General features: G+C 35.4%; 1 protein-coding gene and 2 long non-coding RNA genes across 3 annotated transcripts in view; all 3 read right to left on the reverse strand.

The window, feature by feature from the left end:
• The window catches only part of MACROD2 (mono-ADP ribosylhydrolase 2), a 2132804-nt gene that overhangs the window by 2086141 nt on the left and 18857 nt on the right, over nucleotides 1-27806 (reverse strand). The window lies entirely within an intron of this gene.
• On the reverse strand, nucleotides 5336-5661 carry LOC118496784. Its single transcript, XR_004899336.1, has 2 exons — nucleotides 5551-5661; nucleotides 5336-5503 (listed from the first exon to the last, which is right to left on the reverse strand). It is a non-coding gene; the product is annotated as an uncharacterized LOC118496784 (long non-coding RNA).
• On the reverse strand, nucleotides 8950-17223 carry LOC118496783. The gene is made up of 2 exons (XR_004899335.1): nucleotides 12839-17223; nucleotides 8950-11806 (listed from the first exon to the last, which is right to left on the reverse strand). It is a non-coding gene; the product is annotated as an uncharacterized LOC118496783 (long non-coding RNA).

The raw sequence follows: 27806 nt of genomic DNA on the forward strand, positions 1-27806 counted from the left end.
CACCATGCTAGGTGAAATAGACACAACAGCCAATAAAAAGCATTGCTTACAAAAGTTCTTTGGGAACCCAAGGTGAAGAATTTTTCATTATATATATTAAACTTCTTCAATCTCTCAGGACTTACCAGGATTCTTTCCTTCTGCCAATATTGATGAGGACATGTAAAATACCAAGTGTAATACAAAGCACAAGGACTATAAAGAAAAATAAGGCAGCTCACCTACCCTAGATAAGCTTTGAATGTAGTGATAGAGACAGAAAAGTAAACAACCAATTACAATAAAGTAAAAGAAGAACTTAGGGTGAAATAAGCCAGTCAGAGAAAGACAAATGCCATATGATTTCACTCACGTGTGGAATTTAATGAACAAAGAAAAACAGAGACAGACTCATAGACAGAGAACAGGCAGACAGTTGTGGGGAGTCGGGGCTGGGTTGAGTGGCTGGAGAGATTGAGCAAAGAAAAAAAGAAAACTCATGGACACTGACAATAGGTTGGTTATTGTGGGGGAATGTGGGAGGGAGCTGGAAGAGGGGATGGGTGGATGAGGGGATAAATGGTGATGGACAGAGACCTGACTTGGGGTGGCGAACACACAATACAATGTACAGATGATATAGAATTGTCCACCTGAAACCTGTATCATTTTAACCAGCATCACCTGAAAAAGAAAATCAGACCTCTAAAAAAAAAATTTTAAAGATTAATTAATTGACTACTTTAAAAAAAAAGCACTTTGGATAATACACAGGAAGGACAGTGAAGAACAATAAGGCTGGAGAATTTCAACAGAAGGTAACACTATATGCCAACCAAATACTAAGCACTTTCACATATGTAAAATCACCACAATAATCCTTCAAGGGAGGTGATTGCGATCAACTTCCTTTTATAAATTGAGAAACCTAAGGAAGTGTAAACTTAATAGAGGTCACACAGTGATAAGGGTAGAGCACAGATTTGGACTGCAGTCATGTGCTTCCAAAAAACTTGCAGGTTCCTAAAGCAGCCCTTTGTATGAATTTAGACCTTTGTCAAAGGATTTTTAGAGTAGGATGCCAAAAGTAATTTGATCAGATTTCCCTTTAGAAAGTATGCTTTGAGAAGGTATGGATGAGCTGTAGCAAGACTTTAAAGACAGGTAGATGAGTTATGAGGAGGCCATTATAATCCAAATAAAAAATGTTTAGACCCTGATCTTAGGTAAGTGGCAGGAGTGACAAAATCAGAGGTATCAAAAAAAAAAGGCATTTAAAAATTTAGTAATTTAGGACCTGCTAGAAGTAGGTGTTCCTGGATAGTAAATGATAAATTGAGACAACTCCAAAATATGGGTAAAGATAAATAGGCTTGAAACAAAGATAATGAGTTTAGTTCTGGCCAACTTGAGTTAGACACAAAAGTGTAATAAGTTTTAATACCTTATGGTCATATACTGAGGTCTCAACTTTAAAATAATGATAGATATTTTCAGAGCCATTTTAGATAAAATGTTTTAACTATTTGTGAAAATCTATTGATAGAATTAGAAATTTTTCATATTGTTTCTTAAATATTTTACCTTACATATTTCCCTATCTCACTGTATAATACTGATAGAGCCAATTAATCAGCTAGTAAAATCATGTCATTTTCTCTCTCAGTAAAACAGAAATAGTGCTATTCATAAAACTGCACCATAAAACTGCACCCAGCACAAGTAAATGACTTGCAAAGTATTTTCAGCCCTTAGGAACATATTAATATGCCCTCTAATCTTTTTTAACCACTGAATAAAACAACAATTTGTTTGTATAATCTTGCTCATTTTCAGTGTTTCCATATGTAGTCTCTTTCAATCCCTATAATAATTCTATAAATTATAATAAAAGCCAAATAACAGACAAGTCTTTTGGAATATATAGATGCCAAATACAAAACCACAACTCATAGATCAGTCTACAGTTCATGCTGTACACAAATATATACTATAAACTTGATTATAATACTGTATGAAACTTTGAAATTTAGAAAATATGGGGTTTCACAATCCTTTGATAATCTAGTTGAAAGGAGAAAAAGATGGCAATACAATTTATTTAAGCTTATAACCAATAAGAAAACCAGAGGAATTTATAATTATTCAAGCTGAGGAAAAGAGTCGGTAAAGACAAAAATGAAAAGCAAGTCTCTACCTGTGAATACCAAGTTCAATGACTTGCCATGAAAAGTTTAATAGTAAAAATTCATCTCTATTCCACAGACATAATGTTTCTTCCTCAAGTAAACTGTGTTTTTTTAAAAGTTAAGTACACAATTCCATAAGTACAATACAAAACAAATATAAGGCTTTTGTTTCCTTCACTATTACAATAGCTGTTTCCTGACACTTGTATATTTATTACCTGTTACTTTGCTATATTTTATACTGCTATATTTTAAAACTGACACCCTATGAACTCAACATGTTAACTGTACAAGCCTAAGACAGCCACAGATATTTGCTACTATAATAACTTTCCTTATGCAGCAGTTACCAGGTCTTAAAGAAAAATATTCTAATATTCTACTAGTCCAAAGTAAGGCCCAGCTTCACATCCACATGCATCACTATACTGTGGTACCTCAGTTCTCAAACTCATTTGTTCTGTAAGGCTGTTCAAAAATCAATCTGTTCAAAAACTGAGTAATGTATTCCCATTAGAAATAATGTAAATTGCATTAATCCATTCTGGATTCCCCATTTTAGTCTTTCTTATTATATATAGTACATGCCAGTGTACTATTTAGTCTATAACATTGTAAGAAAAGGACATAAAATGTAATTGGAAATTCAACAAAAAGCAAATGAAATACACAGTAAAAAATGAAAATTTACCTACAGACTAAAACTTACCTTTAATGTTGAGCGCTATTGACTGAATATGGAGTAGGGGGATAAAAAGATGGAGCGATATTATTTGGGAGTCCCCTTCCATAAAAATGTCAGGTAGTTATTCTTCTGGGGTTGTTGCTCTCCTGTGTCCCTTTGCTCCACTAGAACTTGCTTCAGGATCACTGAGCTTATCTCTCACTAAAAACCTATCCAATGATGTTTGGTTTTGCCTGCATTTTAACACTTTCCTGACATGAAACACTGCATTATCATTGAGTATCACAGGGTTTAACACTTCTTTGACAGGGTGATATTTCTCAATAAATCTGCATTTCTCTCCATTTCCCAAGCATTTTCTTAATTAGTGAAGTAGGAATACCCTTCTTTCCCTCCTCCGCTGAAAGAGCTTTTCAGCTGCTATCTGTTGCTGCTCCCTCTGAAGGTCTTGGAGTTCCTCAGTGGTCAGCTCAGTGTGGTAATCCTCTATCTACTCCTCCTCCTCATCACCATCCACCTCCAAGCCCAAGGACTTGCCCAGAGACAAAATATCCTCCGCAACCCACACAGGCTCATCCTCAAAGTCTTCAAACTCTTTCGGCACAGACTCAGGCCATAATTTCTTTCAAGATGATTACATGTCCTAGAAGACACTTCCTCCCATGCTATGTCTATATCCTTACCAGCAGGTAAGGATATCAAAATGTTCCTTCCAGGACTACCTGAGCATCAAATTAGTTTCAGAGGTCACCCAAACACCTCTGAAACAGTGCCTTTGGGCAGAGTTTCTTAAAATTAGAAAGGACCTGCTGGTCCATAGTGTAGGAGACCATTCTGTGTGGCATGCGCCCAGCTCCCACTCGGAGATGCACAGGACCCACAACCACAGATAGGTTCTCCCGTGGGGAATCAGGCCTGCAATGTACCTAGGCCACTTTGAGTCTTGCTCTTGCTAAAAAACTCCCTCACCCTGAATTGAGGACATTTACTGCAAAGTAGCTTCCTAAAATCCATGCTAAACCTCCAAGGATGAGTGTAACCAGTTCAACCACTTCAACCACTTTTGCCTTTTCATTTGCAAGTATCCCTCTTCTGTGATGTGATTAGCAGCATTGGCTCCTTTGTTTTCTGTAAAAGGTAACCACCTAAAGCGAACCTGTGCATAGCAAATGAGGACCGTCATGTAATGTGCTGAGAAACCCAATAAAGGCCAGTCATGGCAAGGGCCAAGGCTTTTGCTCCCCTTGAAAGAAAAGCCATGCTGTCCCTTTTCCTACACTGGACTCGGTAGTCCATGTGAATGCCTCATTTCATCCATAATGACGCAGACACTGCGAGCCAGTGCCTGCGTCAGCTGGAGCTCACAAACAGGGACCCAGGGCTAAGAGCCATCATCGTTATGGACAACACACCAACTTGGTTGGAGTACTTGTCCATGTGCAGTAGCCCAGGTAAGGACCAACAACCCTGAGTGCTTTTCAGAAATGTCGTAAGGGTGTGTTGGATTTCAGAGGAAAGGGATTTTCTTCCTAGGTCACCCTCTCTTGCAACCACTTTGCTGTGAATCTTCAACCATGGGGAACAAACTAAGGAACGAGAGCAATGTTTTAAGCTACTTCAGCAGTTATGGGCTGTTGAATGTCTCCCACATAAGGGATCTTCACATATGGAAGTATGGAAGACAAGGGACTGATGCGCACTAGCTAGGCCCTCCTCGCAGTTCATGCCAGCTGCTGCCAGTCTCACGGCCTGCCTGGTGAGCTCGGCAGTGGCGTGGGTGTGCATGTGCACTCACAGCACGGCTGCAGCTGCCAGCCAGTGTGTGCACACTCTTGTCAAGTTGAGTGGGGGCGGGGTCTCTCTGCCGGGGATGGGCAGTAGCACAGAGGGGAGATTGGTTTCCTTCGCCTCCCTTTCTCCCCACTGCGAGCTGGGGGAGACCTTCCCCACACCCGGCACCGGGTGCAGTCCCGGACACACTGGCGTACTTTCAACCAGCCAGGCATGGTGGCATGCACCTGTCGTCCCAGCTACTTGGGAGGCTGAGGCAGGAGGGTCGCTTGAGCCCAGGAGTTCTGGGCTACAGTGTGCTATGCTGATCCGGTGTCCGCACAAAGTTCAGCATCAATATAGTGACTTCCCAGGAGCCAGGTGGTCACAAGGTTGCCTAAGGAGGGGTGAACTGGCCCAGGTCGGAAACAGAGCAGGTCAAAACTCCAATTTTTTTTTTTAAAAGCTAATGTATAATGCCAGTAGAAAAATAAACTGTTTCTGAAAGTTGTGAATGTGTTCATAAGATTGTCAATCTAAAGCATGGTATAAGTAGGATGGGGGATGTGATGTGTTAAAAAATATTAAGAATCCTCCTTGTATATGCCAGAGCCGTGACCTTTATTGTAAAACTGAAATATAGGTATACTGTCTCCCGGAGAGAATTAGCCCTTCTCCACGGAAGATTAAGTACCACTTTTTAACTCAGTACCTGTAAACACTGATGGTTTCCTTGGGGAAGAATTGGCGATTCTCCCGGAGGAAATGGTTAGTCAATCAAGTCACAAAAGGCCCTTGGTGCATAACCATTTTTGTCTAAAACATATTTTTTCAGAGCACCTCCCCCTCATCTGTGCCACTTTCCTTGAAAACTGTGACCCTAAGAGCTACCAGTTCCTGAGAACAGGGCAATTAACTTGCTTAGACTCATTGCAGCTTGCAAAAACAGCAGGGGGCCTGTCTTTCCAAGCTAAGCAAATTATTAAAGAATGTCCTGATTGGCAAGCCCTTAGCAAGGCACCCCCATTTACAGGAATTTATCCTGGAGGATGAGGTTCTCAAATAATTTGACAAACAGATGTCACTCATTACCTGCCTTTGGAAAACTCAAATACATTCATATTTCTATTGATTCTTATTCTGGTGTTTTACATGCATCTGCTTTAATAGGAGAATCTGCTAAAAATATACAAGCCCATTGGCTTGAGGCCTTTAATCATTTAGGATGGCCTCAGCAAATTAAAACTGATAATGGTCCTATATACCTTGCCCATTCTACTCAGGTTTCTCTTCAACATTAGAATATCCAACATAAAACAGGAATACCTTACAATCCAACCAGTCAGGCAATTGTAGAACGGGCTCATCGTATTTTTAAAAATCTTCTTAAAAAAACAGAAAAGGGGGGAGCCACGAGTCCACCTCCCCAAATTTTGATTATGTTAGTCATGTTTACCTGTAATTTTCTAAATTGTGATGAATCACTCTGTACTCCAATTGAGAAACATTTTCATGAGAAAGAACCAAAGTCATCTTATCCTCAGGTTTTATATAGAGATCCTCTGGGAGATGGCTCTTGTCAAGGCCCTGCAGACCTCTTAATTTGGGGAAGAGGATATGCTTGTGTTTCCATCCCTACAGGTCCTGCCTGACTACAAGCCAAAAGAGTAAAGCCTTATCATGAGTGGGACAGACACCAAGCTCTGCTACCTGAAGCCAAGAACCAATTGACTGACAGACCAGATGGCCCAGCTGACCCTGAACAACCAGAAGGAAAATGGACACTCACACCATCACTCACAGGCCTGGGTCTACCAAAAGAGGAGGATGGGGCCTGCCCCAATGACAGAGGCCAAGGCTCAAGCACCTCCTGCAGAGGGCAACAACCCCTCGGTGCTCCATAATGTTCAATGGTTGAACCCTAAAAACTGGTTCAATGGACTGAATTTACAAGTTTGGGTCCTAGCATCCCATGGATGCCCCGTTGTCTTAATCCTTATTTGTGCTTTATGATTATATAGAGGTTGTTTTCTGAAGACTGCATTCAGAAACTGCAAATAGTAGGTTTCACAGGCTTAACAGCTACAATAGCATTCACAAACTAAAAAGTGGGGAGATGAGATGTTGGGAACTGCCCTGCCTGGTTTCAGAGCTGTACCCCCCCCCCCCCCCATGCTAAGGCTGAGTGAGAGACCTTGGGACCATAAGCCACTGAGGAGACAAAGCTTCTCTCTGGCAGGAGCACTGCCTCTGCCCTGCCCATTTTACTTTACCCTGTCTGGCCCCCAATGCTTGGTCGGTTAGCCAATGACAGGTAAGATTCTTCAAGGGAGGATCGACCTAAGACAGACACGATCATGTGGAGGCCCTCAGGGAAGGACGGGGGGGGGGGGGGGGGGGATACAGAAAAAGAGGGTGATGGACCCTCGTCCCTCGGCTTTGACATAGCCAGAGTCCTCATTCTGTCTGCAAGAAGTCTCCTAATTTCTTGGCTGCCTTACTTTCCCTGCTCAACCTAAGCCTGAAACAATGCTGGAGGTGGGTGAGGCCCTGTGCTGGAAAGGGTGGGTTTCCCAGGGCAATCAGGCCAAAAAAAAAAAAAAAAAGCATAAAATCTATGAAACCTGCTTTGCTAATAACCTCAATTTAAATGATAAGAGTCCAAGCCTGAAAGGAGTTTGTTTCCCCAAAGTTTCATGGCCCTTTAGCTATCTGACCCTGACTCAAAATAGGCCCTCAGAGTTCTTTGAATGTTATCTATTTGACTTTACTGCCTGACAATGACTGATGGACTTAATCTGAGAATGTGGGTCTATGGAACCGCTGGTTGCTTACTGATCATAATAATGTTCTGTGTACTTGAACACATTTGCGAATTATTTTCCCAGGGTCCTGTGAGAAACCAGCAAGTAGCAAGCTTTGTGGGATCTATAGAGGTCCTAATGAAAAACAAAGGGGGAGATGTAGGAGACCTTTCTGTGTAGCGTGGGCCCAGCTCTCAGTCAGAGATGCACAGGACCCACGACTACGGATAGGTTCTCCTGTGGGGAATCAGGCCTGCAAAGTGCCTAGGCCACTTTGAGTCTTGTTCTTGCTAAAAAAAAAACTCTCTCACCCTGAACTGAGGACACTTACTGCAAAATAACTTCCTAAAATCCATGCTAAACCTTCCAAGGATGAGTGTAACTGTTTCAACCACTTTCGCCTTTTCCTTTGCAAGTATCCCTCTTCTGTGATGTGATTAGCAGCATTGGCTCCTCTGCTTTCTGTAAAAGGTAAGCACCTAAAGTGAACCTGTGCATAGCAAATGAGAACCATCATGTAAGGCACAGAGGGGAGAAATAAAGGCCTGTCATGGCAGAGGCTGTGGCTTTTGCTCCCCTTGAGAGAAAGCCATGCTGTCCCTTTTCCTTCACTAGACTTGGTAGTTCGTGTGAGATGTCTCATTTCATCCATAATGGCGCAGACACTGAGGGTCAGTGTCTGCATCACCATAGGCTGGATGAGAGGAGTTGGTAGGTGGCAAGAGCCAAATAGGAGTTGGTAGGTGGCAAGAACCAAATAGTGATGAAGTTCCACCAACTCAGCCACCAAGCCTGGAGGGTAGGCAGAAGCACTGTGCATTGCAAGTGCCCTGAACAACAACTGTTTCTCCAGAGGTTTTTCTTCACACTTGGGGCAAACACTTCATGAATCCACTCAATAAAAAATTGTTTGGTCACCCAAACTTTACTATTAGCCCTCCACATCATGTTCAACTTGTTGTTCATGATATTATTTTTCTTCAAAACTCAGACTTTCAAAATGGTAGAGAAGTAAAGGTTTCAATTTAAAGTCCCCACTTGCATTCCCACACCAATAACATCAGCCTGACCTTCACTGGCTTGTATCCTGGAAACAAGCAGAAAAAAATCACTGGCTTGATTTCTCCTCATGTGTAATGCAGGTCCTCTTTGGCATTTTCTTCCAGAAGAGGTCTGTCTCATCACAACTGAACGTTTGTAGGGGAAAGATCCCTCAGCCTCTATGTATTCTTGAAATTGTCACAAAATTATCAGCTGCTACTGTGTTAAAAGTGGCAGCCTCCCCATGCCCAATTACACTATGAATGTCACTTATTTTCTTAAATTTATCGAACCACCCCTACTGGCCTTAAATGAATCACTTTCAGCAGTCATCCCAGGGCTATCTTTCAGGAGGTCAGCATGCAGCATCTCGCTTTTTCACATATCACTGCCTCCAAAATGCTATCACTGGCAAACTGCTTTTCATTTATCCAAATCAACAATTTTTCTACCTCTTCAATTGCCTATGATCATTGTTCTGTGGGCACTTTCATAACCTTTAGCAATATCAGCAATCTTGATAGGCGCTTTATGTTTTAAAATTGTGCTAATCGTCAATTCACCATGCCAGAGTAGGTAGCCAGACCAGACACGTGAACACCTCTATTATACTCGGCAACTGCTTCTTTTTAAAGCTCTATTGTTGTTTTCATGCTTTTCCTTTTCACTTCACTGCTATCTCTAACCTTCTTAGGACCCATGGTAACTTACTGTATGTATTCAATAATAATAAGCAACGACAAAAACAAAAAAAAGAAACAGGAAAATAATCACAGCACAATTTCCTGACATGTTAACAATGGGAGGTTTAGCAGTAAACTGACACACATTCGCGTATTCTCTCCTTAGTTTTTCACCTCAGAGACACATTAGTGATCATACAGGCATCAAAGGGCTGTCAGGTCGAGAACTGAAGTTTTGTTTGACAACTGAGACATATTTTTCCATGAACAATTTAGTCAAGAACCTAACTGTTAAGATGGGTGATAGTCAAGAACCAAGGTTGGACAGTATTTATACTTCATCCCCTCAAAGGTAAATCTATTCAAATCTCTATTATACAAGGATTTTTTATTTATGTAATACCATTTCCAGGACAGCCCTTTGTATTTATTTATGAGTCCAAATTCCTTATCTTACAACTGAGTAAACACAGGTCTGGAAAATTTTTTATCAGAACAGGTCCACAATGCCTAGTTCTAGTCAGTGTGTTCTCCAGCACAGTATTCAAATACCATTCATCGTTTTCCTCTTTATACTGCTAAATGTTCCCCTTCTGCCTACTCATTTCAAAGAAGGGATAAGAGAGAAGGTATACAAGAAATCTCAATTAAATTTTGTTGAGCAATTTAGTGTCTCAAATGCAAAAGCATTGAGGCTAAGGAAAGAAAGCAAATTAAACTGAAACTAGTCCCTATAATAAGAATTTTGACCACATTTCAAATGTACATACCAGCCCCGACTCATTATCTCCTACAGGTAAAAATGGATTCTGTCTTAGTGTTCCTATGAATCATAAACGATGCTGAAGCACCTTAATTTATTTCATAGTAATGGTAAATCATGTACATCCCTGACCACAGTATTTCTACTTCTAACTATTAAGTTATTCTATAAAGTTATAAGATGCAATAAGATTGCATTTAAGTACTTTTTCCACAATTCTTAAATTCTTCCTCAAAAATTATAAAAATAATACTTCCACTGAAACCAATGTGATACTACAAAATTATGAAAAGGGAATATAGGTCATCTCTATTCCTTCTTTATCCTCCATCCCATATAGCAATAATTATGCCTTTATTTCAAATATATATACTTTATAAAAACAACTTTTTAAAATAGGATACTCTATGAGTTATAACTAGCTTTCCTCGCTTATTAAAACATCACAGACATTCCTTAAAAAAATGAACACACAGAACCCATTTTTTAAGAGCTCCACAACATTCCTGCATTGCAACCATTCTCCCTCTTGATGTACATTAAAGGTGTTTCTAGCTTTTTGTCACTGCTGGCAATGCAGAGATAAACATGTTTGTACAGTTGACTATGTCATGTTAAAACAAAGTCACACCCTTACATATATATGTATAATCACTGAGTAACAAGGGGACACTAAAAGAACCCAGTGTATGAAAAGGACTTTCAGTCAAGAAATCCTCTTTGGAGAAACTCAGGAAAACACATTCTTGACAATTGAGATAATATGTTCAAAATGGATCACTGCCTTTCTAAAAGTCCTTAAAATAAGGAAAGACTGAAGAATTAGGAACACAGTTCAAAGTTCATATTATTAGCCTGGAGAACTAAAACAACCAATTATAGGCTCAAAAAAAAGTCCTCTTGTCTTTCAAAGCAAAGCTGACTAGTAGAATATGATTACATAATATAAAAAGAATTTTAAACAAATAATATTTAAATTTAAAAAACACACACAAGCCAAATCCATAAGAAGTTTCCCACATAAAACAGATAAAACACTTAAATTTCCAATAATTGAGATAAATTTGTTACTTTGTAGGAAATTAATATGTGTATCAATATTACAACATATTTACTATTTTAATTTTCTTGTTTTATCATAGTGAAATAAGATCTGTTAAAATCTCAACAAAAACATCAAATTGTATAATTACACACAACAAATCGCACATTTAAATGTAAAAAATAAAATCAGTTTTATGAAGTTTTCTATACATATTAAATTAAAAAACTGACCAGAATATGATTATACTTCATCTTGAAAATATAATATTTATTGACCAAAAGCCCCTACAATGGTTGGTTCTAAGCTCTACAGAATTTTAAAAACAAGAGGGGTATGTTGCAAAGTTCTAATTATAAATAAACAAAATGTACTTTTTAGGTTTTGGCAGACAATATATTTTTTCATTTATCCTTGGAAGCACTGCTGAAACAGAAACAAGAGTACCAATCACTCACAGAGGACAAAGGACTGGTTCTGAAAGTAAAAAGAGTTTATGATAACTACACACTGCAGAGACAGAGAATGCTGGGACTAAAGCATCAACTGTCTTCAGTGTTAGTAGATGGCCAACATTTTTTCATCAGGACGCACAAAATCCAGTCATTTCTTAATTTTCTTCCTTCTCAGCTCTCCATGTTCACTCTATGAATACCCATTGCTGTTATACACACAACTAAAATACATTTTTCTATCACCCTTTTGGTCTGTTCGCCTTCTTGTCTCAACAGTATTTCCTTTTCCTTCTTCAAAACAGACTCTTCTCAAAGGAGTCTTCAATGAGTCTTTCTTGAATAAAAATGGATTGGAGACAAGATGGGATAAAAGAGCTCTTTTCTTTGTGCCCAAGCTGAAGGAGGAAAAAAAAAAGAAGAGAAAATGATACAAAATTATCTAGTAACACTTCTTATTTTCACTAAAAGAAAAACAGAAAACTTTACCAGATATACTCTCACTTGGACAATTTTTTGTCCATGCCCTCTTGAGTTGTTATAGGTATATTTCCCAAGTTGTTATATGTATATTTCCTTCAAGTATTCAAACACAACTTCCCCCTACTCGCTCATGTGTACTTCTTATATTATCATTTAAAAAGCACAACAGAATTATAAATTTTCAGGAACACAACTGAGGGTACCATTTCTAAAACTTCAGTAACCATCTATGTAGAAAATCTCTACATAATTCCCTGACATACGGTTTGAAGAGAAAAATCATTGTACAATATTTTTAAGCTGCACTGAGACTAGAGCTATCTTGGAAGCCATTCACTGAGCTTTTGGCATGTCTCTGCTATTCCAGAGACAAAAACAAACAAACAAGAATTTAAAACTTAAAGAGCTCCAGTTAATTAACAATTGAACCGCTAGCAATGTTAGACATTTTCATGCCTGAGAAGTCAGTGTCAAATGGTTAAATAACCAATTAACACAAACAACAAAGAGATCATTATCAACTTAATTACAAATAATATGTTTAAACATATATTCAAAATATTTAAAATTCAATATAGTTCACAGATCGACACATTTTCCATTGGTTTCTAGAAGTTGCTGCTAATGCTATTAGCTACAACTATTATGTCTTCATGAAATGTACCAAAATGTTCCTTATGAATCTCATTACCATAGAAGTGAGTCTGCGATTCAAGAACTCTCATACTTCCTTTTTATGAAGCAAAACTTGTGCAAGAGCCAAAAAAGAAATACAAAAAGATGCTAACATTCTTTCCTAATGAATGTTAACACACTTATAAAAGAAGATGACACCACCTCATCCGTCCCATCTCCCATCCCCACTAACCACTCCCCATTCCTTCCAGAAAAACATTTTATCTAACCAAAACACAGCAACCAAGTAAAATATGTAAGAAGAGGGATACCTGTAAGATTTTTCTTCCCATAAATTGTCCCAGGCAAGGATCCTCGGGCACTCACTCCACATCATCCTCCGCCACTTCTTCAACCATGAGAGATGCATCCTGAATGATGGTGGAGGGTTCAGAAGTTTATAGTAGATGTGGCATATTGAGATCAAGGAACATACCCATCTCCTCAAAAGGGATGGCGCCTTTTAGATGGTCCAGAACACCACTTCAGACCTCTGTGATTATACTACATGTTAGTATTCTGATTCTGAGAAATTTCTACTCTCAGCCCCAAAAAATCCCATCAGAAAATACTTCAAAATCTTGAATATGACACTCTCTTTATTTTTCCCTTTGCTACTGATTATTTTAATTTATTTACATCCTGGTTCATTCTAAAAGATGTTTGGTTGATATTAACCTTTTATTAATAAAGGAATACCCAGAAGATATCCTTCCTTTAAAGTATTCCCCACATATGTATCATCTCTTGTAAAATCCATATGCAAATGAAGAAATTAGATAGACTCCTGCTCTGATAGTCTAAGTAAAAAAGAAGGTTAAGATAAGTGTGTGAACACATTTCCATGAGGGCGGAGGAATAGTGAGCGAAGGAGATGATAACTAAGAAGTGAAAGAAAAGTATGTTACAAAGAAAACCAGACTTGAGACTATGTGTAAATTAAGTGGCTTAAGTAACCACTGCTACCATCACGTTACTTTCCTTCCCTCCACTCCAACGTAACTTTTAGTGATTCATTTTTTAAATAAAAATGTTCCTAATGAAACATTGTTTTAAGAAAACCATATTAATATTTCATGTCCTTTTTTCTCTCTTGTGCATATTTGAACATGCTTATATTTCTGAGCACAAATATACTGTTCTTACAACTTTTTAAAATATATCTTGACCTTTTCACATAATACATATTGATCTCACTCATCTTTTCAAATATTCTTATTACACTCCCTTGCATCCAGGCATTGTGTTCTACTATTTTTTTTTTATCATTCTCTCCCCTCCTATCTCCTCTGAAAATGAAAATACTTGGTTCCATGCCCCCATGTGATGTAACATTTGCTCATATGTTCTATCTTCATTTTTTTATCTTTAGGTTATGGGATGTTTCCCCAACTTTCCTTCTAAATCATTAATTTAGTTTTCAGCCCTTGCTTTTAATTTTTTTATTTTATCAATCAGATTTTTGTTTCTGACAACTCTGTAGATTGCTTCTTTCAGAAGAGCCTTACTCATTTTTTCAGCTGTTTTATCCACTTAAATGTCTGAAGATACAAATTACATTTATGAGCAAGTGTTGGTTTCCTCACCATTACTATCTACTTATCAAATTGTTTATTCTAAAATATGGCATCTTTTAAAATTGAATTTAAAATGAGTGAATTTGAGCATATGTTTACATTTCCTAAGCCATTTATATTTCTTTTCTAAGTCAATAATACTTAATGATGGCCTACGAAAAATACATTTATGTTCCATCTACTGTTTGCATCATTCCTATGCTCCAGGGGTGTTTTTCTCTTAGTTCTTACTCTATCAGTATTGCTGGTTTTCTGATGATCTTTGGTATTCCAAATTTATGAATGGTGTTCTAGAGATATCTAAATGACCTAGTTTTCTCCAGTAGATCTATCACTCTGTATCTCTCTGAGGCCATCTTCCTGAATGAGAGCTGATTTCAGGATGAATGTGGGTAGATGGAGTGCATCAAGAGGCATGCTTTATTTTACAACATGTGGTCATAAAGCAGTTGTAGGCTGGAACCACACCCCCCCCCCCCAGATTCCCAACATCAGGAAGACTCTACTTTTGGAGTACAGTATTTTAATGCATGCATGGGACTACGTTCTCTTTCCCTCTCCTTCACCTCTACCTGTGTCTTGGTAGAGTTCTCCAGCTCTGTTCTGATCCTCTCTCTAACCCCATCACACATTACCAGAAGCTTTCTCCAAAATCATTATCTGCAGAACAAAAGCCACAATTCTATCCTAGAGACAAATACTACACCCAGAACACAATCATTCTGTACAAATGAGGAAGGGAGAACCCCCACAGACACAGTTTTTTAATCATTCTGATGATTACCCCACAGACCACTCCAAATCTTTCAAAATGTCAACACCACAAATGTAGTCCCTTGAAGTCCAGTGAGGAAAAACTTCACTTTCAATGGTGGTTTTCTCTCTTGTTTCTGTGCTCCTCTCATTCCATCTCCTTTGTACCTTCATAGAACTCCCCCAAATCTGCTACACCAATGTTACCCTTTCTTGTTGCCCAAAGCAACAAAATTTTTTTAAAAAGTTACAGGCAGGCCTAAGTAAAAAATACATTTTTTAAGAAAAATTTCAGCCTGATTTTTTTTTAAGAACACATTTAATTATTTCAAACACAAATGGAGAAAGCTAGGAGAGCTCATCTTTTGCCATCTTTTACCAGAAGTCTCAAAATTTTTTAACATATATTTCCATCTATAAATCTTCAAAAATATCAAGAAGTAAAAAGTATCCACTCCTATAATTCTGTAAGTAGAAATCTTTGCATAGCATGCTATGCATAGTAGTGTTTTACTTCCCCCATTTCACCTTATTTTTACTGGCTAGTCTATAGGTTCTATTATTAAGTCATCTATAATTCATTTCCTAGTTGGCATTTCTTTGTCTCTTTCATTTTATTAGGGATATTTTCTCTAAAGTAATATTATACTTTGAAGTACATTATTAACAATATTTTAGATTTAACCATAAGTTTCACTGATATATTAGGTTTTGGTTGTTTGCTTTTGTCAACACATACACATGCATCTTGTTTAGTTGTGCTTCATTTTATTGCACTTCAAAAATGTGCTTTTTTACATATTGAAGGCATGACCCTTCACAAGCAAAATAACTGCAACCTGATTTATTCAGATACTCACTTTATTCAGTGGTATGAAGTCAAACCCATGATATCTGTAAGGTTTGCCTAAACCTTCCCTTTTCTGAGTCCAGAATTCTTTATTCTGATTCATTTCATTTTGCTTAAGTAGTACTTCCAAATAACAGATTCATTTATTTAAGTCTATAAGTGTAATAGTTCAGTCCTTTGGAACAAATACATACTTTGCCTTGGTACCTGAAAAATAGTTTTTGCTTCATACAAAACTTTAGGATCATAACACTTTTATCTCAGAATTCTATAAGCAATTCTCACTCTTTCTTAGTATCTCGTGCTGCATAAGAAACATCAGATGCCAATCTGATTCTTTTTTCCATCAGGGTAAGCCTATTTACTTTATCTAGAAATGATTTTCTTTTCACCTTTGGAATTCAGAATTTTTACAGTATTTGATTTTAACAGAAACTTCATTTTAGTATACATTATTTGATGGCATTCTTCATCCCAAGAAAAGCTTATTCTACCATTTTATTATCTACTGCTTCCCAATGTGGACCTATTTTTCACTTCTGGAATTCCTATTTCACAGATACTGATCTGGATCCACTTGGTAGGTCTCCAACTTTCTCTCATAATGTTCAATTCTTTTTGCTCTTTTGTCTGAGAGAAATCTCAGTTTCACTGTCAATATTGTAGTCTTTCTTTTCAAAATACTTACTGTAAAATATTTTTTACATACAAAGGAAGGTAAAATATTTAATATGTATCTACCACCCTACTTTAAAATATACATGTATCTAAACAACAGAAATACTTTTACTTCCCTCCCAGAGATAGCCTACATTTGGTGTCTATCATTTCCATGGATTTCTTTATGTATTTTTGCATCTGTGTATATCTAAATAACTATATATAGTATGGCTTTGCATGTTAATCTTCATTTAAATATCATATTTTATATATTGTTTTGCACCTTCCTTTCTATATAAGGATTATATTTTTAAGTGTATCCATTGAATATGGGTATTGTAATTCACTGATTTATTGTGATGTATAATTAAAAATCCTTATATGGATATACTAGTTTTTTTTATCTAGTCTCCATTTATTAATGCTTAAGATTGCTTCCAATTTTTCACTGTTACAAATGATGCTGTTATGAAATCCTTATCCTTGTCTCTTTTGCACTTATATGTAAGTTTCTTTAAGGCAGGGTTTTTGAAACTACAGTTCATAACCCATCAATTAAAAAAACCATTAGTGAGTCGAGGTCACAAACAGCTTTTTAAAAAGAGAGACAGCAAGTGGTGAGGAGTGAAGGGAGAAAGGAAGAAAATGAACAAAGTGGTAAGGCACAAAGATAGATAAAAGCGTACAGCATGTAGTAAGAGTAAATTTTGTTTCCTGAAAATTTTATTTCAGTTATGTCATAGTCAAAACAGGATCAACAAACTAAGATATATATAGGTTTCCACAAAAATATTTATATATAAATATAAATATTTGAATATTAATATCTAAATATAAAATATTAATACTAATATTAATATTTTAATATAAATGTTTGTCTTTTAATATTATTTTATATATAAATATTTATATATATAAAATAGATTCCCTAGGTCACAGAGGAAATACACAGTGAAACTTAGTAGGTATTGACAAATTACTATTAAAAAATTGGTTTCTAATTTTTTTGGTTAAGAATTCTCATTGTTAAACATGCTCACTAACACAGTATAGACAGACTTTAAATTTTTATCAACCTTATGTTTGCTGGAAAACGTTTCAAAAACCCTTGTTTTTGAGTGATTTTGCTAGTTATCATTTTTGTAGTTTTGAGGTCTGCTACCAGTCTAATTTTCATACTTTAGAAAATAATCTATTTCTAGCTACTTTAAGTTCCCTTTGTCTTTAATATTATCCAGTTATTTTTCTACCTCTAAAATTACTGTTTTATCAATCTAATGATTCATTTTTTAATTCTGGAAAATCCTCAGACGTTCCTTCTTTGGAAACAGACTGTCATCAGTTTCTTCATTGTCCTCTGGAACTCCAATTTCACATAAGTTACACATATTTATTCTTCTGCTGCTAAATATCTCTTTCATATTTCTATATCTGTTTTTTTAAGATCTTCAAGTTCATTAAATTTCTCTTCTGCTGAGCTTATAAGCCATTCAATGTTTTTCAATTTCAATGATTATATTTTTAATTTTTGAAAATTCTATTCTTTTTTACATCTTCCTGGTATTTCTTGACAGCATTTTGTTCCTTGCTCACATCTTTAATACCCCATTTTATTTCTTTAAGCATTTTATACATGTATATTATTCCATATTCTTATCTAGTAATTTTAATATGTGATAGTCACAGAAATTTAATTTTGCTGTTTGTTTTATCTGCTTACTCTTTGCTCATGATTGCCAATTTTCTTTTTTTTTAATGTGTAGACAATATATTTAGTTATTTTTTTTTATTTTATTTTAATCATTGTTCAAGTACAGTTTTCTCCCACTTACTCCCATTCCAGCCCACCCACCCAACCCTCCCCCTTCCCCCCATTACCCCCCACCCCTAGTTTTTGTCCATGTGTCCTCCAAATTTGTTCCTGTAATCCCTACCCATTCCCCCCCTGAAATTCCCTCTTCTCTCCCCTCTGGTCACTGTCACTCTGTCCCCTATTTCAGTGTCTTTGGTTATATTTTGCTTGTTTCTTTGTTTTGTTGTTTAGGATCCTGTTAAAGGTGATATCATGTGGTATTTGTCTTTCACTGCCTGGCTTGTTTCGCTTAGCATAATGCTTTCCAGCTCCATCCATGCTGTTGCAAAGGGTAGGAGCTCCTTCTTTCTTTCTGCTGCAAAGAATTCCATTGTGTAAATGTACCATAGTTTTTTGATCCATTCATTTACTGAAGGGCATCTAGGTTGCTTCCAGCACCTAGCTATTGTAAATTGTGCTGCTATGAACATTGGGGTGCAAAGGTTCTTTTGTATTGGTGTTTCGGTGTTCTTAGGATATAATCCCAGCAGTGGAATTGCGGGGTCAAAAGGCAGATCCATTTTTAGTTTTCTGAGGAAGTTCCATACTGCTTTCCATAGTGGTTGCCAATTTTCTTCAAAGAATTTCATTCAGGCTTCAATGGGCAAAATAAAAGTCTTACCCTGAAGGTGCATTCCTCTAAAGAGTATTAACTTTTGCTTCTGTTACGTGCTATGTAGCAATACAGACATTTGACTATTTTCAAATAAGTTCCTCTGCCTACAGTTAAGTAAAAATTAAAATCTCATACGTACATGAAGACAGACATGGTCACAAATTTTGGAGGAGATTCTTCATCATCAACTCTCCATGTCAAAGAAACTCCTATGTTCTTTGGTAGAAGTTCAATTTAATTTCGAAGCTCTCTTTCATTGCATCATGATCTTGAAGAGCCTTGGCCTTATATAGAGGCCTCAATTTCAATTGCTCATCTAGTGAAAGCACAAAGATCTACCCCCTCAAACTCATATGAACTTTAAATACAAGCTTCTACACATCAGTAAATGTTCTAAGAACAGCTTTGGAGCCAACTTAGTAATCTGGATTCTAGCATCTTCTATTATTTTTGGACTCTAGAGATTTTAGTTGGCAATTATATTTTTAATTTTCTACTTTTTTCACTGCTCCTTCTCAATACAATGTTTCCTCAATTCTAACCAGAAATTTTCAGTTTACTTTTTTTTTTCATTAACTATGATTTCTGGGTTATCTGCTTTGCTTGCTTTAGTATGGGCCTTCCTTTTAGCACTGCTAATTTTCCTCAAATATCCAGTATTTCATCAAATGTTTACTATTTCATATCCAAAAGCCTCAGTGTATAGTTTTTTTCCCTCATCAACATTTTAGTAGTACTCTTGCATACTGTCAGGAATCGCCCCCAAAAAATACTCTCCAACTCTTTAATTCCTACTTCTGGTTCATCTACAAAAGCATAAGTAAAGAAATCTGATTATAGAAACTAGAGTATTTTTTTCTTTTATTATGCAGAATTTACTTTATGTTAGCATATTCTCTATTATAAAAGTAATTAGCCAAGTTATAAAAAATTTGCAATCTACACAGTTTTATAGATGATGTAAATTAAATATGCTTTAATGAACCAACATATAGTGATAAATCAAGAAAGTTAGGCAAAGGACATGAAAACCTAAGAATTATGCCAATTCTAACAGTTGCTATTTTTCTTATTCAGTCAGGTCTAGATGGCATAAAAACTGAAAGATCAAAGTATATTTTTCTGATTTAATTGTTGAATCAGAATAAATGCTTTATATTCCTCTCTGCTACTGGATAGGAAATTCCATACAGAAAATATACTCCAGAGAAGCATGAAAATTAGTATTTAATGTGCTCTCCACAAAATTGCCCTATTAAAAGCTTCTATGACATTCACAATTTCCATCTGGACACTCTAATACATCCATGCCGCTCTAAAAGTCAAATAACTGTTTTAATGGCCACACAATAATAAAAAAGTAAGTGGCACACTCAAGTCCTATTCTCAGTATTTAAAATGAAATTAAAGGCAATTATATCTATATTGCTTACAACCAAATCAATTAGGTATTTAAAAAATAATAACACTGGCTATACAGGTTTCCATATTGATATTCTTTTCATCTTTCCCATGGTATTTGTTTGTTTCTTTATTCATACCATATGCAGGCCTGAATGCATATAATAAACTGAAGAAGCTAGAGAAACAAGCTATTTAAAGGTATACCATGTTCAACCTCCTGTAAATTAAATAACCCCCTAATTATCTTTAATACAATCTTTCCAGCAGCCCAACAAAGCTTACTGATTAACATTTGGGTACTATATTTATACTACAGCAACTGACTGACCAATAATGAGGTCTCTTTCTCAACTTTAATGACCAGCATTTTATGTTAGTTATTCACTTATTTTATAACTTTCCAAGACACCAAATACAATCAAGCACTCCTGAAACTTTTCCACAGAATGAATTGATTTACCTTCAAAATAGGGTAGAAACCATTATTATAAAATTCTTTGCCTGTTATCTTCAGAATCATTCAGTTTTAACATAAAAAAACTTCTTAAATCCTGAGCAATAAAATTACTTAATATTCCATGCCCATAAATCTTTTAGTAGAAATGGTGCTTTAAAAGAGTAATACTTTTATTGTGTAGCTTTACATACTCCCTGGTACAGACTCATAGATACCTTAGTATTCTAAGTCTGAGAAGCAAATTCTCAGTAGAGAATAGACTCTCAATAGAGAGTCAGTTAAAAGTTGCAAAATGTAGCCTTATGTTCAACATGTGATCCACCTTACTAAAAAGTATAGTGACTGGTGTAAAAAATAAATAATTAATTAAAGAATCAGCTTTTAAAAACTTTCAATAGATAGCAAGTACAAACTTGCAACACTGATGGAATTATAAAGAAATGTTAATGATTGTTTGAAATGGTGTAAGGCAGTGTTCATTATACATCTACTTGACAGGATAAAGCCTTCTTCCCAACAATATTCAGTGATTATTTTCAATTTTATTATCTATAACTTTATCTTTTTAAATAGTTGTTTCTTTTTAAATTAAAAACAAACATCATAGTATTATGAATAATAATCTATAAAAATTTTATAATGTCCCATATAAAATACATCTTTCCAAAAATCAAATATAATTAATAGTACGCACATAAACATATCAGCAATGCTTTTGGAAAACAAAAAGCAGCATTAACAGAGGATAAGAGGATGTAAAAGCCAGAGGCCAGAGTTCAAATTTAGACTTTGCCACTCAACAACAGTGTGACCTGGGGCAAGCTAACACTGTACCTTAGTGACCTCATTTGTAAAATGAAACAATGACAATACCTACTCCTACTAACAGTACCTACTTCATGGGGTTGTTGTGATAATTACCTAAGTTAACATTTGTAAACTACTTAAAACTATATCTGGCACATGTTAAGTAATTTGTAAGTATCTGTTTTTTAAAAAAAGTAGAATTTTTCCTAATTCCAAGGGAATATTTGTTTCCTTCATCATTAACTTCAAATAATTCTTAATCTACCATCACTAACTTTCACACCTAATCTCAACAAACACAGATAAACAGATATTCACACAGATAAGCAACATCACTGACTTAAATTCAGAAATGAAATATCCATTCCTTTGAGCTAAGTAAAGTTCAATTAAGCTATGGATCAAAACTATATACCTCTTACTAGAATCGCCAAATAAATTAAATATTTACATGCCCATCGTGATAAAATACATTTGGTATCAGTTATATAATTCAATGAAAGGAGCCTTTTTTCTTTTGTGGTCAAGACTCACATGATTTATTTTACTGAACTTAGAATCAAGTTCTTCTAAGCACTGTGAGTGGTTAAGAAAATTCAAACATCAGAGAAAAATCTAAATGACAAATAAGAAAGCAAGCTGGCACAAGTCTGTGGGCCACTGATGAACTTTCATTTTTAAAGAGACTTAAAAAATCATTGAATAAGGACTTCGTGAAATGTTTTTGTAACTCTTACAACTAATGTTTGTTTTTTTTAATTTACACTCAAAGAATAGAAATGCAATGAAAAAGGAAATGAACAAGATAAAAGTAGAAAACTGATTCTATTTACCAATAAAAATATTTGTTAAAATAATTTTACAGTGGGACTTTCATAGAAATATTGTAATAGATTAAACCCCAATCATTACTCCATTTTGGCCATATCAATGAGTCCAAAATTAGTAAATTCTACAAACTTGTCATGTTTCTGTTGGTCATGATTTATTCATATTTTGAGTATATGACATAACAACACAAAAAAGGCTCTAATACATAAAAAGCTACCTTAGAATACAACCAACTACTCGTGAGCAATACTTTTTATTTTAACTGTTCAAGTACAGTTTTTTGCCTTTTCCCCCATCCCACCCCACCCCCCAGGCCTCCCCCACCTCCCCATTTTCATCCCCCCTTGTTATTGTCCATGTGTCTTTTATACTGTTTCCTGCAAACCCTTCACCCTTTTCCCCTGAAATTCCTTCCCCTCTCCCCTCTGGTCACTGTCAGCCTGTTCTCTATTTTAGTGTCTTTGGTCATATTTTGCTAGTTTGTTTGTTTTGTTGATCAGGTTCCTGTTAAAGGTGAGATCATATGGTATTTGTCTTTCCCCACCTGGCTTATTTCGCTTAGCATAATGTTTTCCAGTTCCATCCATGTTGTCACAAAGGGTGGAAGCTCCTTCTTTCTTTCTGCAATACTCTTTAAAATAAAGGTTAGACTTTCATCATTAAAAGAATATATCAGGTTATCATGTGAAATGCTTAACCTTATCAGGCTCTATATACCTAGACCATGGTAAGGATCTCAAGGAGGAACAAAGATCAATTCAGTTTTTAGAAGTGTCTTTAAAAAAACACATTAAAGTTAATAAAGTTAACAACATGAACCACTGTATTAGTAAATTATAGCTAATGCAATAATTATTCTAAGTTTTTAATGTTAAGTAATCACCACATATGCTCTAAGTGTATACCAAAAACCCGTCAAGATTACTCTAAAATGAAGCCGAAGTCTAAAGTGAAAGCTAAATCTACAGTACTAATGCATGGAAGATGACAGTGACTCTCTCCCTCAAAAATTTACTTTCTATGAGATACAATGAAAAATCTCTACTCAGAAAAAACTTTTTGTACTTATGGGGAACGACCAACTGAATTATAATCTATACTTTGAATATGAATTAGATACTGAATATACTTTAAAAACAGTAAATACGTTAAGCAAAATATTTTGAAAATTGTACAGATTCCAGACATTGCCAAAAACTGAAGATTAATAAAGTATTAGTCTCACTAAATCACAGCTGACAGGAAAACTAAAGTCTTCTAAACATCATAAACATGACTTCTACATTACTGAATTCCTAACTGCTGTCTGAATGATTTTAAAAATAGGCACGTTGATCATTTTTTGTTTACCTGCACTACTTGATCCTATATTTTCTGAATAATGTGTTTAAGTGCTGACAAGGGGAAAAAATAAAATGTTTGAATAAGCTTTCTTTATATTATACCAATAAAAAATACAAATTAATTTTAGCCAGTCATATATTGATTGAAACTTGAACTGCTTCCACATCTTGGCAATTGTAAATAATGCTGCAGTGAACATAGGGGTGCTAATGTACTTTTGAATTCATGTTTCAGGTTTCTTCTGATAAATTCCCAGACAGGAAATCACTAGGTCATAAGGCAGGTCCATTTTTAATTTTTTAAGGTAATGCCATGCTACTTTCCATAGTGGATACACCAATCTTCATTCTTACCAACAATGAAAAAGGGTCCCCTTACTCCAGATCCTAGCCAGCATTTGTTTGTTGAATTACTGATGATAGCCACTCTGACTGGTGTGAGGTAGTATCTCATTGTGGTTTTAATTTGCAATTCTCTGATGAGTAGTAATGTTGAGGATCTTTTCATGTGTCTATTTACCATTGTATGTCTTCTTTAGAGAAATGTCTATTCAGATCCTTTGCCCATTTTTTAATTGGACTGTTTGGGGGGTTTTGGTGGTGATTTATAAGTTCTTTATAAATTTCAGCTTCAATGTATTGATATATTCAGATGGATCAGCAAATATTTTCTCCCATTCAGTAGGTTGTTTTACAAAATTTTATTTTGTAGATGGTTTCCTTTGCTGTGAAAATTTTTTTTAGTTTGATATAGTCCATTTTGGGGTTTTTTTGTTTGTTTGTTTGTTTCCCTTCCCTTAGGTGATATATCAAACAAAATATTGCTACAAGCAATGTCCAAGATTTTGCTATGTTTTCTTCTAGCATTTTCATGGTTTGGGGTATAACATTTAAGTCTTTAATCCATTTTGAATTTATTCTTGTGTGTAGTGTAAGAAGGTGGCCTAGTTTCATTTTCCTGCACTTACCTGTTTAATTTTACCACCACTTATGGAATAAACTATCTATAGACCATTGTATGTGCTTGCCACCTGTGTCAAATATTAATTAACTATAAAGGTGTGAATTTATTTCTGGGCCCTCTATTCTGTTCCCCTGACCTATGTGTCTGTTTTTATGTTAGTAACATGCTGCTTTGATTACTATGGCCTTATAGTAAAGTTTGCTATCAGGTAGCATTTTATCATCAACTTTGTTCTTTCTCAGGATCACTGTTGCTATGCAGGGTCTTTCATAATTCCATATGAATTTTTGAAACATTTGTCCTAGTTCTATGAACTATGTCATTGGAACCTTGAGAGGAATTGCATTGAATCTATGGATTGCTTTGTGTAGCATGAACATTTTAATGATGTTAATTCTTCCTATTCATGAACACGGTATGTGCTTCTACGTACATGTATCTTCTTCAGTTTCTTTCTTCAGTGTCTTATAATTTTTGAGTACAGGTCTTTTTATACATCATTGGTAAGATTTATTCCTGGGAATTTTATTATTTTTGAAATAACCATGAATGGGATTGTTTTCTTATTTCCCTTATTGATAGTTCATTAATGGCATATAAAAATGCAACTGATTTCTGGATATTAATTTTGTACCCTGCTACTTGGCTGAATTCATTTATCAGTTCTAGTAGTTTCTAGTGGAATGTTCAGGGTTCTCTATGTACAATATCATGTCATCTGCAAATACAATTTTACTTCTTCCTTTCCAATTTGGATGCCTTTTATTTCTTCTTTTTGTCTGATTGCAATGGCTAGGCCTTCCAGTACTCTGTTTTACATGACAGATGAAAGCAAGCAACCTTGTCTTGTTCCCAATAAGGAGAATACTTGTAGTTGTTGCCTGTTGAATATGATGCTGGTAGTGGGTTGGTCATATATGGCCTTTATTATGTTTAGCAATGTTTACCCTATTCCTACTTTGCTTTAAGTTCTTATCATTAATGGGTGCTGGATTTTATCAAATGATTCTTATGCATCTACTGACATTACCATGTGGTTTTTATCCTTCATTTTGTGGTGTATCACATTTATTGATACGCAAATATTTTCTCATTATTCCATCTCTGGAATAAATCCCACTTGATCATGGTATATGACCATTCTGATGTATTGATGTATTTGGTTTGCTAATATTTTCTAGAGGATTTTCTTGAACAACTATACATCAACAAACTGGATAACCTACATGAAATGGACAAGTACCTGGAAACACAGTAGAAATATCTACCAAAACTGACTCAGAGAAATAGAGAATCTGAATATATCTATAACTAGTAAAGAGATTGAATCAGCTATTAAAAACCCTCCAACTAAAAACACCCAAACTGGAAGGCATCATTGGTGAATTCCACCAAACATTGAGAGAATAAACACTAATCCTTCTCAAATTCTTCCAAAAAATGTAAGAGAAAGGAACAATTCCTAATGCATTTTATATAATGAACATAATCCAATACCAAAGCCAGAAAAAGATACTACAGGCATACCTCAAAGATACTGTGGTTCAGTTCCAGACCACCACAATAAAGTATCATACTAGAGCAATTCATAATCTACTTGCTGGTGGAGGGTCTTGCCTTCAATTTGTAAAATGCCATATCTGTCAATCAAAATAAAGTGAAGCACGATAAAAAGATATGCCAACACAAGAGAACTACAGACTGACATTCCCTGTGAATAACTATGCAAAAACCCTCAACAAAGTACAAACTGAATTCAGCAGCAGCTTAAAAGGAATACACGCCTTGTATTAAAAAGAAAAAACTAAAATTATCTATTCACAGATAACAAGATCATGTATGTAGAAATCCAAAAGATTATTAGCTTCAATTCAGCAAAGTTGCAGAATACAAAATCAACACACAAAGATCAAATGCATTTCTATATACTAGCAATGAACAACTAATCAGGGAACTTTTTAAAAATTCCATTTATAATAACATTAAAAAGAACCAAATACTCAGTAATAAATTTAACCAGCAAGTTAAAAGACTTGTATACTGAAAACTACAAAACACTGCTGAAAGAAATTATTTTAATATTATTTTCTTTTTAAAAAAGAAAATGACAAGCATTTGAGAGAATGTGGAAGAACCCCTCTGCCTTGAAGATGGGAATTAAATAATGATATAGCTGCTGCAGAAAACAGTTCTGTGATTCCTGAAAAAGTTAAACAAACATAGAATTACCATATGATCAAGCAATTCCACTCCTAGTTTTATACCCAAAAGAACTGAAAACAGAGACTCAGAAACTCGTACATCAATGTTCATAGAAGCATTAGTCACAAGAGTCAAAAGGTGAAAACAACCCCAACATCTTTACAGATGAGTAAATGAATAAAATGTGATCTGTGCATACAGTGAAATATTGTTCAACCTTAAAAAGGAATGAAATCTGATACATGCTATAATATGGATGAACACAGAAGCAGCACACTAAGTGAAATAAGCCAGAAATAAAGGACAAATATTGTACAATTCTACTTATATGAAATCTATGACAGGTAAAATTATGGAGACAGAAAAAAGAAGAGAGATTGCCAGAAATTGGGTGAGAGGAAAGAATGGGTAGTTATTATTTAATGGCTATACAGTTTCTGTTTAGGAAGATGAAAAAGTTTTGGAAATGGGTAGTGGTGATAGTTGCAAAACATTTTAAATGTACTTAAAGCCACTGAATTGTACACTTTAAAATGGCTAAAAGATTTTAACCACACTTATGGACCATGTCAAGTTACCAGATATTTGAAGTAGTTACTTGGATAAGAAAAGCATTATGTATTGTAAATTGTCAGATAAACATTTTTACCTCTATCCAGCCACATACCACCTGACCAAGAGGACTATAGAGCATATATGTTTGTTATTTGTGAAAGACACAAATTGTCTTAAAAAATCTTTCCTGACCAGTCATAATTCTATTTAGTATGCTTACCAAGACTACTAAATGAATACATTCACACGGACCTCCACTAGGCCCCATAAAATAAAATTTCAAAGCAGTTTCTACCTTCTAAAGCAAATAGTATAAATGCAAACTGTACATGTGTTACACTTATAAACACAGAGAAAAAATCTACTTTA

The sequence above is a fragment of the Phyllostomus discolor genome, chromosome 9 (genome assembly GCF_004126475.2).
Source record: "Phyllostomus discolor isolate MPI-MPIP mPhyDis1 chromosome 9, mPhyDis1.pri.v3, whole genome shotgun sequence".
Classification (NCBI taxonomy): domain Eukaryota; kingdom Metazoa; phylum Chordata; class Mammalia; order Chiroptera; family Phyllostomidae; genus Phyllostomus; species Phyllostomus discolor.